Here is a 6,454-nt window from a genome sequence, read left to right as displayed (position 1 = left end):
CAATTCAAATAATTGATCTTTTATGTACAAAAAGTTCTCAAAATTTCACAACAAACAAGTTCGTGGATACTCAAATTCAATTTGTTTCTCACTTTAAGAAATTCAATCTCTAGGTAACAATTTTTCAATTATTTTTTACTACTTTCTACTATTTACAATTTAAATAAATCATGTTTTTTTCATAAAAATTGCTCAAAATTTCAGAAGAAACTTGTTGCAAATTGTCAAAGGGATTATTGGTGTTATGAAATTTGAAAATTTTCTTCTTTTTGTGACACTTTTGTAATTTTTTACTAATTTTTACTCTTTATAATTTAAATAATTGATATTTTATATATTAAAATTGCAAAAAATTTCATAAGTAACGAGTTGGCCAATACAAGAATAACATTTTTGTTCTTAAATTTGACAAATCCCATCTCCTAGTAACAATTTTTTAATTACTTTTACTATTTTTAACTATTTACAATTCAAATAATTGAACTTTTATGTACAAAGAGATCTCAAAATTCCATAACAAACAGGTTGGCAGATACTCAAATGGGATTAGTTTCTAAAATTTATAAAATTCAATCTCTAGGTAACAAATTTTCAATTATTTTTTAATACTTTCTAGTATTGACAATTTAAATAATTCATGTTTTCTGCATAAAAATTGCTCAAAATTTCATGAGAAACTTGTTGCAAATAGTCAAAGAGGATTGTTGGTGTTATGAAATTTGAAAATTTTCTTCTTTTTGTCACAGTTCTTTAAGAGGTTTTTACTAATTTTTACTATATACAAATTAAATAATTGATATTTTATATAAAAAAATTGCAAAAAGTTTAATAAGAAACAAGTTAACCAATACTAGGATAGGATTTGTGTTCTTAAATTTGACAAATTCCATCTCCTGGTAACCCTTTTTTAATTCTTTTTACTATTTTTAACTATTTACAATTCAAATAATTGATCTTTTATGTACAAAAAGTTCTCAAAATTTCATAACAAACAGGTTCGTGGATACTGAAATGCAATTTGTTTCTAAATTTAAAAAATTCAATCTCTAGGTAACAATTTTTCAATTGTTTTTTACTACTTTCTACTATTTACAATTTAAATAAATCATGTTTTTTCATAAAAATTGCTCAAAATTTCATAAGAAAGTTGTTGCAAATGGTCAAAGGGATTATTGGTGTTATGAAATTTGAAAATTTTCTTCTTTTCGTGACACTTTTTTAATTTTTTACTAATTTTAACTCTTTACAATTTAAATAATTGATATTTTATATATAAAAATTGCTAAAAATTTCGCAAGTAACGAGTTGGCCAATACTAGGATAGGATTTGTGTTCTTAAATTTGACAAATTCCATCTCCAGGTAACCCTTTTTTAGTTCTTTTTACTATTTTTAACTATTTACAATTCAAATAATTTAACTTTTATGTACAAAAAGATCTCAAAATTCCATAACAAACAGGTTGGCAGATACTCAAATGGGATTAGTTTCTGAAATATATAAAATTCAATCTCTAGGTAACAATTTTTCAATTGTTTTTACCTACTTTCTACTATTTACAATTTAAATAAATCATGTTTTTTTCAAAAAAATTGCTCAAAATTTCAGAAGAAACTTGTTGCAAATTGTCAAAGGGATTATCTACTATATATCTAAGAAATTCTTAGTGTAGGTAAATTACTGAAATAGACATTTTAATTTATTGACACATGGTTAAAATTGAGGGTATTTTTGTCTTTTTAATGTTGTTGTGTTTTCGCGGTTCGAACGTCTTTTTTAAATATTGATTGACGTTGTCAGACAGCAGCATCATTCTTCTCCAAAGCAATCAACTTACTCGAGGTTAGCTTTTTTTCTTCTTATTCAATCCTTCTTCTTTCTTCTTCTTCATATCAAGTTAGGTTTTCGTTTTGTTTTTAATTTCCAGTTTGTTGTTGTGGAATGTTGACAGTAGGGTTTTCTTCTCCCAAGCAATCAACTTCGTTGAGGTAATTTTTTTTTCTTCTTTCATTTTCCTTCTTCTTCTTCTTCTTCTGTTTTTCTTCTTCCTCTTCTTCTTCAATCCTTCTTCTTCCTTCTTCCTCATACCAACTTAAGTTTTTTTTTCTATTTATTTTTGTTGAAGGTTGACAGAAGTTTTGATTGGTGTAGGTAATTTTTTTTTCTATTTCTTAATTTATTCTTTTTTCTTCAAGGGTCTTTTTTCTTTCTTCTTCTTACTCTGTTATTTTTTTTTACTTTGTGAAAGATTTAATTTTTGCAAGGCAATCGGTAGGATCTTCTTCTCCAAGGCAATCAACTTCGTCGAGGTAATTTCTTTTTTTCTTCTTCCGTATTCCTTCTTCTTCAATCCTTCTTCTTTCTTTTTCCTCATATCAACTTAAGTTTTTTTTTGTTCTGTTTGTTGTTGTTGTGTTTGTTGTTGTTGTTGTTCTGTTTTTTTTTTTACTTCGTGAAAGATTTAATTTTTGCAATGTGTTTCGTTTTGAAGAAAACACTGATGTTTTTATTTTTAGAAGGTATTTTTAACAAAATCTTGAACATGTTTTGTTGTTGTTGATGGTGTTGTTGTATTTATTTTTTTTATACTTGATACATCTATTATTGTGGGTTCAAGAAAAGGTTCAAGTTTTTGTTTTTAGAAAGTATTTTTGAACAAATAGAATGACTGAGGATGATGATGTTATTGTTGGTTGTCTTCTTTTCTTTTCTTTTTTTCGTCTATTTGTGGTTTGTTGTTGAGATTTGTTTGTTGTTCTTCATTGTGCTATTTTTTTTACTTCTTTTGTGGTCCTTCTTCTTTATAAAAGGTTATGTTTCTGTAGTTTTTTTTCTGTTAAATATGTTGTAGCAGTGGGTTAGTATTTATTGAAAGCTATGTTCAGATTTCTCTGTTATTTTTTATGGTGTTATTTATTTTTCTTTTAATTCTTATGTGTTCCTTCTTCTTTTTTTCATGAAAGGTTTATTTTTTTTTTAGGTTTTTTGTGATGAAGATGGTGTCCTCTGGATTAGTACGTTTTAATAGTTGGTTAAAGTCAGTAGCTTGAGTTTTCTTTCTCCTCCTTCATGGTCTTCTTCTACTTTTGTTTTCTACTTCTTCTTTTTTCATTGTTTTGAAGAAAAGCCTAAACCTTTTGTTTTTTCATTGTTTTGAAGAAAAACCTAAACCTTTTGTTTTCATGAAGTATATTTACTATTTTTTGTTTTTAATATCATTATTGTGTGTTTAGTTGCTTTTTCGATGTCTATGGTTGTAGATTGAATAAAGGGTAAGATTTTTTGTAATGTGTATGGTTGTGGATTGAAGAAAAAGTATGACTGAAATGAAGATGTCTATGTTTCTGTCTTGATTTTTGTACATGTTTTTCTTGATGGTGTTGTTCTCTATGCTTCATGTCTCCCAATTCTGTCTTTACCATTTTACAATTTTACAACTATATCATATCTTGGTTTGGGTTTTATGTATTTTGCTTTCAAATGTTTGATCTTTGCAAAAAACCTTTTTTTTATGTCTCTTCAAGAAAAGGCGTTTCATTTATCTGTGTGCTTATTTTTTCTTTTTCTGTAGCCGTTTGAAATGCTGGGGAGATGGTGTTTGTTGTTAAAATAGCACATAGAAGGTACATGTTACGATTTATTGTTTCATTTGATGAATGTACTTTTCTTTCTATTTATTTAATTTATTAACTTTTTAGTTGCTTCTTGGTTGTTCTTCTTTTCTTCTTTCTGTTTATGGATCTGATATTTCAAGTACTCATTATAGGACGGGGTCATCTAATGCAACAAATGGGGTAGCTATACCATCTGAGAAAAAGGTATTGTATTGTATTCGGTGAATAGTGAAATAGTCATTATATTTGCACAAACATTTTTCAGGAAGATGAGGGATATTGCATATGATTTATATTATCAATTCTGTCTTCGTAATGTATGACTTAAAATATCCATTATGTATCTTTATAATGTACTGCTTATTTTATTATCATTAGTACGGTGAGGGATATTGCAAATGAGTTTGAGCCCTGCTCAAAGCTCGAGGACCTAAATTTGGATGTTAGAAAGAAGTTCAAGGAGACAGAGGAAATAATTCTCGCTGACAATTTTTTTCAGAGGTACAACACTGGTCCTTACTTTTTTAGTTTTTGAAATGTAGTATGGAAACTTTTTGTAAAATTGGTAGACAAGGCTTCAATTTTTTTTTTCGTGCTTGGAGAGAGCAGGAAAACTTTCTTCTACTTGCTGCCAAAATTTGTGCTAAACATTTATTTTTATTAATATTTACTTCAATAAAATATATTGGAATCAAAAAATACCACTTGAAGTAGAAAGGCCTCTTGGATATTGTTGTCTGCATTTGTGGCAAAAAGCTTACTTTTTAGATTACGTGGCTAGAACATTTCCTCATTTCAATGCATGTGTAACTCTTAAGGAAGGATTTGTTTGGGTTTGGGGTTTGGGAAGGAGATCAAATAAGAGAAGAGAGGTATAAATAAAGATCAATGGGCAATTATGCAGTATACTTGAAACTAAAAGTGTTGTGTTTTAAATGAGAATATTTCAAAACTGTGAATATTTACTATTTAATGAATATCCTACACCAATAATAAGAAATAAATAAAATGTGAAGCAGGTTAACGATGTCTATTTAAATCTTAGATAATTGCTATAGGGAGAGAGAATTTAGCATGGTAAACCATAGTGGATTTCATCCAGAAATGGGATTAAAATAAAAAGGTTGGCCATAAAATGCAACTAACTATTTTCTTTGAATAAATAAGCTGGAAATATGTGGTAGTTGAATGTGAGGCTTTTCAATTGATTTGGTCATATTTTCTCATGTTTTATGTGTATTGGATTAAAATAGTTTGAAACCACATGGTTTAATGAAACTTATAAACTAAGCTCTTATTCAGTATCTAGATTTATGCTGCTTCATATATGCAATTATACACGGCCAGAGTTTTATTTGTACTTTCTCAATTAATTATATTAAACAATTATATTTCTAGAGATATATTGAAATCTAATACACTTTTTAAATTTGTGAGGTTATAAGCATGTTGTGGTTAAACCAACTGTAGGTAGTGTTGATGATGTATTGGAAGATAATCCCGTGGTGAGATTGAAGGTTTTTGTATATGAACTTCCAAGTAAGTATAATAAGAAAATTCTGCAAAAAGATCCAAGATGCCTCAACCATATGTTTGCAACTAAAATCTTTAATCACCGGTTTCTCTTATCTGGTCCTGTTGAAACTTTAATCTAGAAGAGGTTTTATACCCCTGTATACAATGACCACAAATGATAAGAAGTGCCATAAAGCTTATTTCTTCCAACTGACCTTATTGAAGGCTCACATAGGGGGCACATCACTTCTTTGTGGTTCCTCAAAATTTTGGGGCATGTTTTCATTACGAGGTACAAATTTTGTGCATTATTTTCAACATTCATTATTTATACCACTTTTATTATATATTTATATTAATTTGTATATGGAAGAGAAGGCAATTGAAAGAGGGGATTCTTTAACTGCTAAAGCGTGCTACATTGGTTCAAACCTTTGGACAGAGGAATCACATATGCCCGAAAGAGGGCTCAAATACCATTTCTCCATACTTTTCACCAAGAAAATCCACACCCACCTAATTCCTAATAAGACTCCTAGGTCATTTTTGTGTATTTTCGATGACTTTTATGATGTTGGCAATGACTCTGAAGGTGGTTATTATGCAAGGTAGGCCTTATTACAAGTTTAAACAAGAATGTCCGAGTGTGTAGCCTTTTATTTCTTCTATATCATAGCTGCATAAGAAATCTGATTTACATTTTCTTATAAAAGATGCAATGACTAGGGACTTTGATTCATATAACTATTGTAATTTGGACTAACTATAAACGGGCCATGTTGTGTAATCTTGCAGAGGTGCAAGAGTAGCAGTGTGGGAGAACTTTTAAGGACAATCCTCTATTTGATGTCTCCACTAAGCATCCAACCACGTACTTTAAGGACATGCAGTAGCTGTGTTTTGCGTATACCCACTTGGATGGACCCGTTGGAGCCTAAGATTGGTAGAGGCTATGATATTTAGTTGCATACCTGTTATTATTGTAGATGACATTGTTTTGCAATTTGCTGATGCAATCCCATGAGAAAAGATAGAAGTATTTGTTGCTGAGGAGGAGGTTCCAAAGTTGAATACCATACTCACATCTATCTTACTAGAAGCCATATTTTAGATAGGAGTATTTGTTGCTGTTACCGTTTTCTTTTTTATTTTAGATAATAGTTTATTTTTATTTCAATATTAATAATATATATATATATATATATATATATAATAATTTATTATTTTATATTTATTTTGATGTCACTATTTAATATTTAAATGACCACAATTAAAATTAGTTATTGAGATTTTATCCGCATAAGAATATTTAATTCAACTGCATGT

The 6,454-nt window shown here is 28.7% G+C and overlaps 1 pseudogene; it reads left to right on the top strand.

Annotated features, from left to right (window-relative positions):
* Nucleotides 1-3,590: 3,590 nt before the first annotated feature.
* On the top strand, nucleotides 3,591-6,239 carry LOC114171376 (annotated as a pseudogene).
* Nucleotides 6,240-6,454: the final 215 nt, after the last annotated feature.

The sequence above is a fragment of the Vigna unguiculata genome, unplaced genomic scaffold (assembly GCF_004118075.2).
Source record: "Vigna unguiculata cultivar IT97K-499-35 unplaced genomic scaffold, ASM411807v1 contig_223, whole genome shotgun sequence".
Classification (NCBI taxonomy): Eukaryota; Viridiplantae; Streptophyta; class Magnoliopsida; order Fabales; family Fabaceae; genus Vigna; species Vigna unguiculata.
The sequence above is the reverse complement of the archived record's forward strand: the minus strand, read 5'-3'. Positions and strand labels throughout refer to the sequence as shown.